This window comes from Passer montanus, unplaced genomic scaffold (assembly GCF_014805655.1).
Source record: "Passer montanus isolate IOZ18808 unplaced genomic scaffold, ASM1480565v1 scaffold29, whole genome shotgun sequence".
NCBI classification, from domain to species: Eukaryota; Metazoa; Chordata; class Aves; order Passeriformes; family Passeridae; genus Passer; species Passer montanus.
This window is the reverse complement of record NW_024367596.1, coordinates 9,920,297-9,932,371: the sequence shown is the minus strand read 5'-3', so window position 1 is coordinate 9,932,371 and position 12,075 is coordinate 9,920,297. Positions and strand designations below refer to the sequence as shown.

Genomic DNA, 12,075 nt, shown 5'->3' with positions numbered 1-12,075 from the left:
GGGCTGGATGGACAGGGTCTGAACCAACCCAAGATCACTGCTGTAAGCTCCATCCCCAGCCACAGCAGGGAGGAGACAGTCCCAAGACTGTTCTTCCCATTCCTCTTCAATCAGGCAAACACTGGAAGTCCATCACTAGGTTAGAAGGAGATACCAGACTGATTCTCATTTTAATTACCACTTGTGTTCATTGGCCTGGCACGAGGGAGTGGGTCAGGGACAGATCTATGGGATAGATGCAAGAAACAGGAGATCTATAGAAAAACCCTACAAACTGCCCTCTGCTTCTGATATTGTTCTGTCCATCCTTAAAGTGATAGAAAAATGTGAAGTTCTACCCTGGTCCAGACCCAAGAGCCCCTTGTGCCTCTAGCAGGTGTAAACCCACAACACTCCTCTCCTGGACGGCCCCTGACCAGGAAGCAGAAGCCCTCTGGCTGTTCAACACCTGCCAAGGCACCAATGTTGTGACCATGGTGACTCACTAAGCCACTTCCACAGAGCTCCAGGCTACCTCCAGCCACTGCAGCAAACCTTCTCCAAATGACACTTCGACTCCACGAAGAGCTGGGAGACAGACATCTGGCCATTGCCGACAACACCCTAACAAACAAGAGGCAAACTGGGAACTGGGCAGGGAACATGGAACACCTTATGGGCTCAGACAAATAAGGAGGCCAACAGGGACGTTTCCTACCTGGCCAATCTTCATGTGAAGCATCTAATCCCACTTTCCACACCTTTGCTGCCCCACTGATCTTTTTTCCCCCTTCACTAGAGAACGCAGGGAATGAACCCACATCCATCCTCACCCAGCACAGAAGGGAAAGTTTTGGCTCCCCTGATTCCAGTTACAGACAAACATCTCATGCCAGCTCACTGAGGAGGATTTGAACAGAGCACTGACACCTCACAGGACAACCCAAAACAAGAGACCCAGGTCAAGGCTCAGGTGTGACTTCTCACATTTGTTTCCTCTTTGGTCTTTACTGCCTCATTTTTCTCTGCAGGTCCAGAAACTCTCGACAATGGAGGGCCAAATCTCAACATGTTCCACAGCCCTTCTAGTCTGAAAGACTCCATCCAAACCCTGTCCTAAGCATGAGCAATGGAGAATTATCCCTGTGTGTACAAGCAGAGCTTGCTGGTGAGTGATGCCAGCATTCACACTCTGAGCACTGCCATCACAACATGGCTGGCACAGCCAATGCTTCACAACCACCACAAAAACACCACAGCTCTGCAAGGACACACAAGAACAGGACTTGCTCACACTCTGACACGAACTGAGGATGAGGCAGTGCTGCCAGGCTGATGAATAGAGGCCTGGGGAACCTGAGAGCTGTTCCCAAAAGAAAGTCCTGAGCACGTAATTTCTCACTTGTTTCCCATCCTACTCTTTGTCTCCTGCAACAGAGACACTGACTCATACCAGGCTTCCGCAGGGCCTGACACAACAGGTCGAGAGGCTCTCCTTGAAATCAAACAATAGCAAGCACAAGGTGACTGTGCCTTGGCCAAGAAGGACCCAGACTCAAGACAGTCACCAGAGGTACAATTCCAAGGTAAATAAATGTTGATGAACTCCCTTCTCAGCAGTTCTCTGTAGTTCTGATGCCTTTATTTTGCCTTCCTTCCAGCTGGAAAGAAAGTTCATTGAGAATGAAAGCTAGTGACTCGCAGTGAGCAGTGACAGATGCTGCCTGCCTGCATGTGTGAAAAAACTCTGACAGGCAGAAATAACACACCTCACATGTCTTGTGGTGGCAGTGAAGCAATAAATATTCTAATAGACTACTAAGGCTCATAGTAATAATGCTGAGCTCCCTTTACAGAAGCCACTCCCCATGCCAGATGACATCTGCCATGGTATAGATGTTCCTGGAACAGGGAGATATTTTTAAATCTCTCAATGTGGCACAAAACTGTGAGTGTATCAGCCAAAATACCAGCCATCACAGCGTTTATATATAGCCTTGCACATACCATCTATAGATGGGAACACAGACAGATACATGGTATCTAGCAGCATTACAAACAGACATTCTTCTGCTGGTCTCAAGGACTTGAGAAGAAACTTCCCAGCCAGCAGCTCCGCCCGTGTCAGCCCACCCTGTGCAGTTCTCCATCAGCTTCTGTTCCTCAAGTGTGTTAAGTGCTGCATCTCAATTCTCGTCATCAAAAGCCTGTCCCTGCACTTCCCACGTGTCCCCTCTTCCACAGGGCAGTGCAGGTGACAGGGTCCCCCACAGCTCTGAGCACCCCTCTGCACACACACCCTCCAAACCAGAACACACCAGCCCCAAAACCTCCTCTGGGCTGTGCCAGGTCCTGAGAAGGGCTTAGACAATCTTCAGGGCAGTCCGGTTCACTCAGGGACACCTCTGGCACGTACAAACTCTAGGCATGGCTCCTATCAGAGGCAGGAATACAGAGGAGCTAGCAGGAAAAGAATTTGCAAGCTCCGAACCAGCAATGGCTCCCCGTGGAGCACCTGTAATTGCTTCCCAGGAACTCTACTGGCACCCTAGCTACTGTAGGGGAAAAGGAAAAATAAAAATTGTTTTTAAAAGCGGGTTCAGGTGCTACAATACATTCTGTCACGAATATGAAATGTGCATCAGCACTTCAAAAAGAGCACCGCAGCAGCCGTCAGACCCAGGGTGATGTTTAAGCTCTCGATACAGTTATCTGCCTAATAATAACCCCAAAGAGCACTCCTTGCCTGGCTGCCTGCCAGACCACATGCAGACTCTCTGCCCTTTCTGCCTTTTTTTTTGGTTTTTTTTTTTTTTCAGTTTTTTAACTTTGTCAGACATGGAAACATTGACTCTAAGAAATTCAGCCTCTTCTGTGAAACAGATTAGCTGAGACTTCTTCATTGTTGTGGAAAGCATGACTTGGGTGCCAGGGAGGGGAGACAAAGGGGAAAACTCATGTATTTTGCCTTCACGTGTGCTTTATTTTCTCTCTGGCAGGAAACAGTGAGAAAGACTCTGACCCAGCTGCTGTCAGCTGCATTGGAAGTGATTGTATCAGCTCCACCTGTTTAATGTGGGTATTATTCAGGACTGCAAGGACAATGATTTGAGGCAAATCAGCAGTGACTGGTGTGTTCTCGAGGGACAAATGCTACACTGGTGCATGACACAAGTGATTCACCACAGTGGGACAATAGTGACAAGGTTGGGAGGAGGAAGCAAAGTGGGAGAGAGGGATAAACATCTCCACCTGTTTTTCTAGGGAAAAAGATGTAACAAGGGGAGCATAGCTTGTTCAAACACTTCAGAGTTTGCACGACATTTTTTCCAGCACTCCGAAGCAACAAATGAACTGCATCAAGAGATCCAGCAGCTACAGCTCAGAAGCTCAGAGAGGAACATCATGTCCATGTCAAGTTTTCAAAGGATATATAAAATGCAAGGAGTTCAACGTGGTTTCTTTATACTCAGAGAATAACAGCCTTGACAAAACAGGCTGAGGTGCCACACTTGGCCATTCACACCTGCTATGGATCTGGCCCTGTGCATCACTGAGCTTAGGTGTGGTGTAGCCCCACTGAAGCAGGTCCTGCAGACCACTCCTCACACCTAGCTACGTGTCAGAGTAACAAGGGAACCTCTAACAAGCACGTGGACAACAGCACAGGCTGAAGCAACTGCTGCTGAAGCACAAGAGAGACACTTCAATGGTGTTTTTAAAAGGAAAAGATAAAAAGAAAAAGGGAAACAGCATACCTTTGCAAGTTCCAGCACAAGAAGAAAGCCCCAGGTCACTGCTGTAGCTAATGAGAAGGGCGACAGTGGTGCTCAGCAAGACTGTTCAAAACATCCTCATGACTTTTTTTTTTTTTTAAATCAACCATAATACACACAAACAGCATCATGTCCACAGCAGGCTGCTGCTTTGACATCCATACAGTCAGCAAGACCCTGTGAAATTTTAATGGGCAGGTCAAGCCTACAGAGACTTTGCTACCACCCTCTCCTGCCTCCACGATGTACCCCGTTCCCCAATGGTTTTACTCTGAGAACTTCACAAGCTCTCACCAGAATTGCTGCTCAGAGAGCAGCCTGCTCACAGACAAAGCACACAGCTCCAGCAGGAGAGGAGCCCTTTAGCTTATTCTGCATCACATTCCTCCAGGATCCCAGTAAATAACATCTCACAAAAACAAACTGCATCAGGCATGAGACCCTCGTGACCCAAATGGGTGAGTTTTCATAAAATTTACCACTTTTACCTCCACACAGTCAGAGAAGTGGAAGCAAGCCAGGAAAGAAGGACGGCATCGCCCTTTGCAAACACCTAACGAGCCCAACCGAAAACACAAAGCCCAGCACCTCTGGAGACATCCCCCTGCACACCCCGGCAGGGCAGGCGGCTGGAGATGAAAAAGACCCACCAGGAAAGCTCTTCTGTAGAGCTGATATTTCAGCTACTAAAGAAGTTTCTGTTTAAACAGACATTAATTGCATATGCTCAGGAATTTCTCAGCTTTACCACTTAAAAAACACCCAAAGCCACTTTGAGGCTCTTCCTTTTTTTTCTCTCCCGCCTTTATTTGCTCTGTAAACACATTTGTGTGCGCCCTGGATCCTGTAACATTCTGCTGCAGTGACAGCACCTCACAACAGAGCAGCAGCAACCTGCACATCTCACCAGGGACTGCTGAATGTCCTGGGTCCTGCCCCTGCCATCACAGCACACCACGATGCAGAACCACACAGAGCCCAGCTCCCGGCAGCTTCTCCCAGCACAGGATGAAGCAGGAGATGCCGTTGGTGCCATTTGCACCGACAGATAACACTATCAGGAGCAATGCTCACAACCTCAGCCTGCTGCCTCACAGGCTGAAACTCCTCCAACGAAACCCTACCTGTGAGCAGCGGGGTTTGTTTAATAAAGTGCTGCTGCCAGTTTACCCACAGATCAAGGCCTTGATTGTGGCAGGTGGAAGATGTGAAATAACTGCAAACACTTTGTAGCCTTTTGAAGAGGCCGCTGAGGTCAGCCCAGTGATACTTCCCATCCCATGCCAGGCAAGAGGCAGAGAGCCTCCTGTGCACAAACAGGATCAGGGCCAACTGCTACAGTGGGGCTGCCCATAAAGCTGCTCATGAAGATGCCAGAAAGGAGGACAGGACAAATGGAATCACAATACTTGGATCAATTCTTTGTTCTACCATATACATACCAACACATAAACGTGTATATACACCTGGCAACATCTGTGCAGCTTTTGGCGAGCTTTCACCCTTCCTGGCCAGTAAGGAGACTGTAAAATCACACGTGGGGGCAAGAGAACACCCAGCAGCTCCATCTCTATCCCATCACTGCACACAGCAGGAAACTTTAGCAAGGACACACCAGTGAAAGGCCTCTGGAGCCCAAGGGAGCAATCTGTGGCACCAGCCCAGAGGAGCTCCTGGCAGATAGCCCACGATACTTTCTATTATGTCCTTTAATATTGCCTTACATCTCGCACATCTGTTGGCCTCCCTCCCCAAGGGGAAGGCTGGGAGTGACTCCTCTTGTCAAACAGGTCTGCCCCATGCCACGAGCAACACAAAATCTCCTGAGAAGGAATCTCTCTCCCCTCTGAAATCAGGTCACCTCCATCACGCTCAACCTCAGCCCACCCAGAAAGCAAAGTCTGAACCAAAACTCGGACACCTTTGGCTGGGCTGGCCATGCCACCACCACCAAGCCAAGTGAAGCAGCCTCTGCAGCACCTCACAGGAGGAGGGTAGGAGAGGGAAGTGATTTTTGACAATGAAAATGTAATGGAACATTTTGTATCGATCCATTGTGGGATGAGTCACGTTTAGAGTGACTCGCCTCCTCTTCCCCTCACTTCCCCACTCCCAAATTATGGACTGCAAGAAATGAGCAGAGATAATGGGCAATTTCAGATGTTCTGAACTCAGGTTTCTCTCCTGCTGGAACAGCATGCCATGACAGCAGATGGACTGTGCTCCAGAGATGTCCTACATGTTCCCACGCCTTATACTGGCTACAAAGGAATTGTGTCTAACCAATGGGCAATTAGGAAAGAGCTAGAAGGATGGGAGACTATTTTGTGGAAGAAATGAGAAGTCAGAAGGAAGCTCTCAACAGGATCAACAGTAAAAGGAGACACAAAAAAAATAGATGGGGATCAGACACAAGCCACAGAAAAAAAGATAAGCAAGCTGGAGGTAGATTTCTACATATGCACACACACACACACACCCCCCAATGTCTGATTTGCTGTCTGAGTCTCTAGGGCACTAAGTAACTTTGAGGGTATAAAGCAGAAGATGACAAGCTGCTTGTGCACCTGCCTATTAATGTTTGGCAGTAGGACACAGACAGGGTGTGACCACCCAGCACCCCACCACATGGGGCATTCAAACCTGACCAAGAAATCTTCCAGCACTGGACTCCAGCCAGGACCAGTACACTCCATTCAGAGAAGAAACTGGTACTTCAAACCCTGGGAGTTGACTAATTGCAGTAGCTGAGTTATGGCATAGCTTTTAACACACAACGAAGAGACATTAAGGTCATCTTGACTCTCATCTACACCATCCCCTCCCACAGCAGACTTGCTGCTCTTTTTTTCCTCCTACTCCTTTTCTCACTTTCTTCCCTCCCCTTCAACATTCTTTGCTTTCAGGTCTTCTCACCTCCCTCCATACCCATTTACCTTCCTCTCTCAATCCACTCCTCCAGCACTTGAAAAATCCTTCACCCACAACTCCCACAGCAAAAGCCCTTCTCTTCCAGGAATCTGCATTATCTGGAGTTTGATCTCCAGCAATTACCTGTGCTAACCCCTCCACAGACCTCAAGTGCACATTTGTCTGCCTTGCTTTGCAGAATCTTTAGGACAAGGATTGTCATCTTCCCCACTTGTAAAGCACAGGATACATTTACTGGGCTGGTAAGTGATAAATAAGCCACCTCAGCATTTCAGGGTACCTCAGTGTGTGTTCCCCTGGTGCTTGCCTTCCCTCCACTGCAAACTAATCTAACTGTAAGACTTTTTCTTCTTTATCTCTGTTATAAAGTTATCACTTGAATTTAGCTGCATTAAAAAAAAAAAAAAAAAGTTGAGACAGGGAGGTGGGGAAACAAAGGGCCTTTACCAGCCCAGTTCAACCTCAGCTCAAATCCTGAGATGTAGAGGAGCTTGTGGGAGCCCCACAGGGAGAGACACAGCCAGAAGTAACTCACTAGAATTATTTCAAACCCCACTTCCATTCAGTCTCACTCCTTTTCAGTCTTCAGTAGATTTTTGGACAAGCAGACACACATGGCTGTTTGCTCAGGGAGCAATTATCAAATCTACATCCAATTCCACCAGCTGAGTGTGTGTCTGCCTTTGGAAGGAAGTTGGAAAAGAGGCGAGTAACTATTGAAATGGTAAGGAAATAGAAATTACAAAGAAAAGATTACCCACAACACACAGGACGTCCAGAGGTGACTAAAAGGTATTTATTCAGTGAATAAAAACATTAAAACAGGGAAAACAAAACCCTCCACCCATGTCAGAGCCCATGCACGGAACTGGGCTGGTTGGCTGGCAACCACAGCCATGCAGGATGAGGGATTTGCATAACAGGTGGAACACTTCTCAGGAATCAAGGTGATTCCTCAGGAATCACTTCTTAGGAACCAAGGTGCTCATTCCATTCAAATAAAAGGTCAAAAGTACTTGCTAAACAGTTTAATGAGTTGAGATTAAAGAATCAGCTTTTAGCATCATGAGAACCTAGGCTGTCTGGGGTTTCTGCTCTCTAGATCCCTGCACTTCTCCACCCTATGGATTTTACCCCACCTCCCTGCACACACCAGCTCCTCACCTCCATGAGGACACTGCTCCAGTCACTGCAACACAGCCAATCCCCAGATCCCTCCCATCCTCCAGAAATACTTCACTGGGAACACGCTCAAAGCCACATCCGTCTCTGTCCCCACAGCCCTAAGAGCCTCTACAAGGTTATCTGATGCAGCTTTCTGACCCTCACACATCTTGGGGGAGAATTAGCTGATAACTAACAAAGCACTGCAGGAACCACATGTGTCAGGAAGCCCATGTGAGAGCACCAGTGTGCTGTGAGAATCCTCATCCAGATCGGCAGGAAAAATTACAGTTTTTGTTACTGGTTTCATCTGAACTCACCAGCTACCCTCAAGACTACACAGCACAGGAATGCCTCCAAGGAAATAACAGTGGGGCCATTCAAATCCCCTGTGATTAGACATGGTCACCAAATCAGCAACAAGCAAGACACAATGAAAATTAAGAACAAAAGTCAAACAATCACCTGGAAAATAACAGGAGACCATGTAAAACACCAAGCCAACAAGCACCCCTTCCTTCACACAGAATGCACATAGTAGCATCTCACCCAATAGGGATGGAAGAGCTGGTGCTTAATGTGACCCTGGAAACTTGCCCAGAAGTTTTTACACCACTCAGCACCCTGTGCATAAAAGGGCAACAGTGGTGACACTCCTGGTGAACTCCTGCTGGCCAAGCTGTCTGGCAGGTATAGTTAAAAAAGCTGGGTTTGGAAAATATTGCCTTTTTATAGCTTATCTCAGCACAGACAGCTGCCTCACACCTCTAGAAATAGCAGGATTTAACAGCCATGTTTGCAGGGACAGATTTTAAAGGTTCCATCTTCTAAGAAACAACCTACACATTCAGAAACAGGAGGCCAGATTTGTTTTGATACTGGAACCCCCTTCCATATGCTAAGCATACCCACGGATTTGCAAAAACCCTGCTCTGAAAATGGGATGTTCATTCAGCAACAGGCACAAGTAACTTGCATTTGCCTTCCTATAGAGTCTGTTCCCAGCACAACCAGCAGCAAAGTAGCAACATGATTAGGCTGATATTGCCTTTTGCTGAAAATTGTTGGCATTTTAGAAGCAAAATAGTGGTGGAGGAGAGCATTAAACACTGGAAAAACAAGACTAATAACTTAAATACAAATACCCCACAGGCAAAGCCAATCAGCACCTCTCTGTTGTTCCTCTTCAGGTGGAGCAAGTCAGGATCAGATCCCAAAGCATTGTTTTGATTTGTCTGAGGTGATAAGGACTGATCCAAGAGATTCACTGTTGGGTCAGTCTCACAGCTGCAAACCCCAACCCCAGGAGATTGGAGGAAATTCTTCAGCTTCCTCAACTCCATCATGCTGGTGAGTGCAATAGGGATTATATTATTTTGCTACCATTTAGAAATAACAAGCTTTTTTAAATAAAAAGCATCAAATTCTCACATATTTAACACTGGAAGTGCTGATGCTAAGCATGTAAATGACTTCAAAGCTAACAGGGCCCTGCAGAATTTCCATGGTACCATCTTTTACTAGCAATAGTTGGACCAGTTGACTACAGCATCTACCTCATCAAGAAATTTTTAATCTTTTTTTTAACTGAAGGAAGGGGTACTAAAGACAACAACTTGCTGTGAAATGACCAAAATTCCTATGCAAACAACTCATTAGCAGTGTTCAAATGCAATTTAAATTACTAGTTGTTCAAGTGCTCCTCAATTTCATGGTAAGTTTCCAAGCAAAATTACATGCTATGTACTATTTAATTGATTGTTTTCTACTTCTTAACATCCATTTATTCCCTCCTCCTGTCCTTTTCTTAATTTCAAGGGATGATAACGACTTTTCAGGGAAGAAAGGGGAACAGCAAATGGAGTTGAAGAGGGATTTACCTGAAGAACAAGGATGTAGGAGGGAAGTGGCTGCCAAAAACAGGCAGCTTCACCAGAACTTGTCCCTCTGATATTTTTGCAGTAGGAGTGTGAGACAGCACAGCACAAGGATTCTTTTCCTCTCCACCACAGGCAGCCAGGCTTCTGAAACCTGATATTTCTTTAAAACATTGTCCTCCCCCACCAGGACAAGCAGTAAGCACAGTTAACTATTCGAGGACATCAGTAAAGCAACAAGAGCAACTCCTTTCCTGCTCCTGGGCACGTTAGTCCTTTAACCAACACACTCACTGGAGGCAAACAAGTTGTTCTCCCTTGGAGATCCCATCCCAAATGCAAATACCTAACTCACAGGAGCAAAGTCCTCCCCAAAGCTGACTGAAGAATTAAGCTGTGAGTGATACTTCCTGCTGTGTGAGCAGCTGGTACAGGAGAACGTGTATGATAAAGCTAATAACAACAGACACTTCTTAAAAGCCTGCACTCCACTCAGATCCCAGGAAAGAGCAGCCGTGCAATTAGGTGAGGTGCCATCTGGAAACTTCTAATGTAATGATACGTGTTGAGATCATGTCACACACTAGAAACACAGATCAGCTTTATGAAATACTCAATGCCCCTTGGTTTACCTTTAAGCAACTGATGCAGAAATATTTTGTGCTCAGAGAAGTATGACTTTATTAGAGTAAGAGAGATGGGTTTAACAGCACCACTCTGCCCGAGGACACAAAGCACCCACCTGTCTGCAGGAGCTGAGCACAAACCATCACATGAAATACAGAGATTTGCACTTTTCCCTAATCTGCTACACAGTGCCCTAATTTCTGTTCCTGCACACAACAATAACACTACTTCCCTCAGTTTTCAGGCACAATTTAGTACTTAAGAAATCCAAAACCTTTGCCTAAAGAAATGCAATGTATAAGATGTGCAGACGTTTGTAACCTTCACTCCGTCCATGCCCACATGTGCCAGTCCCATGCTATCTGGGGCAGCTTCTCTTACCTGCCGTGGGGCACATACCCACAGCCCTCAGTGCATACTGAGCTCCCTCAGAGCACTCAAATCACAGTGCTGGTGTAACCCCTGTGCCAACTATGCAGTGCCAGCCCTGTACTGACCAGGGCAACAGCCAGGATGAAGGATGGGCTGTGAACCCAAACCTTCCTTACACAGGAGCTAAAGCAAGTCCTTTATGCTTAACACATCATTAAAAGAGATTGAGAGAAGCCTAAGAAAGATGGGCATGGAGCTCTGAACACTCTTGAGGGCCAGTGCCATGGAAGGCTTCTCAGGCTGGAGTGTTTACTAGATGCCAGGCTAGAGGAGGGGAAAAAAAATCTTTAGCCAGCTGTATTAATTTACAGGTCAGCCCTTAATGGCTCTGTTCCTGGAGCAGGAGAAAATCCTTTGTGGATCCTGGATAGTGTCAGTGGTCACTGAATCTGCTCAGGTCCTGGAGAAACACCAGATGGAGAGCCCTGGCAGCCTGCAGTCCCAGCCGTGGGCATCGCCTCGTCCTCCAGAGCTCCCCCAGCTCTGCCAGCACCCACCAGGAAAGGGGGTACAGGCAGCACATGGGGAGCTCATCCTGCACAGTCTGTCCAGCTCTCAAGTCACGTCCTCGCAGGGGTGAGGTGTTGCACAGAGAAGGATCAGCACGTGAACATTACGAGTCCCAAAGCGCTTTCCCAGACGTGCCAGACTAGCCCTGCCCGGAGCACTGGGCTGCGGCACCCAGGCACTGCTCATCCTTGTCTTCCAACAAACAGCACGTCCTGGGGAGCAGGAAAGGGAAGAAACTGCGAGGGGAACAGAAGATCATCATTTCCAGTCCCGCCGTGCTGTTCCCAAAGCTCCAAGCTCAGCCACAGGCAGCTGGTGGAGCCTGGATGTGCCACCAGAAGCTCGGCCATCGCACAGGGGCACGTGTGCACACAGAGCAAAGCACAGCGCACAAGGAGCAACACAGACCATGGTCCCACTGCCACAATGCCACAGCTGGGCACCACCATGCACGACAGAGGATGAGTGTCACTGGGGGAGTCCTTGGGCCGAGGTTTCAGGTGCTGTGACAGCTCCATACACGTCCCCAGGGCCCTGCTCCCTGAGCCATCACCTCCCCTGCCCGCTGCCACAATGCCACAGCTGGGCACCACCATGCACGACAGAGGATGAGTGCCACTGGGGGAGTCCTTGGGCTGAGGTTTCAGGTGCCCAGGGCCCTGTTCCCTGAGCCATCACCTCCCCTGCCCATTCAGGCTGGGCACTCTTTAGCACAGCAGTTCTTCCCTTTGCACCAAGCTCAGCCCAGCCAGGCCCTGACCCCAAAAGCTGCAGTAATC

The 12,075-nt window shown here is 47.8% G+C and overlaps 1 protein-coding gene across 3 annotated transcripts in view; it reads right to left on the bottom strand.

The window, feature by feature from the left end:
* Positions 1-12,075, bottom strand: part of LOC120504263 (LIM domain containing preferred translocation partner in lipoma) — a 336,133-nt gene that overhangs the window by 295,583 nt on the left and 28,475 nt on the right. The window lies entirely within an intron of this gene.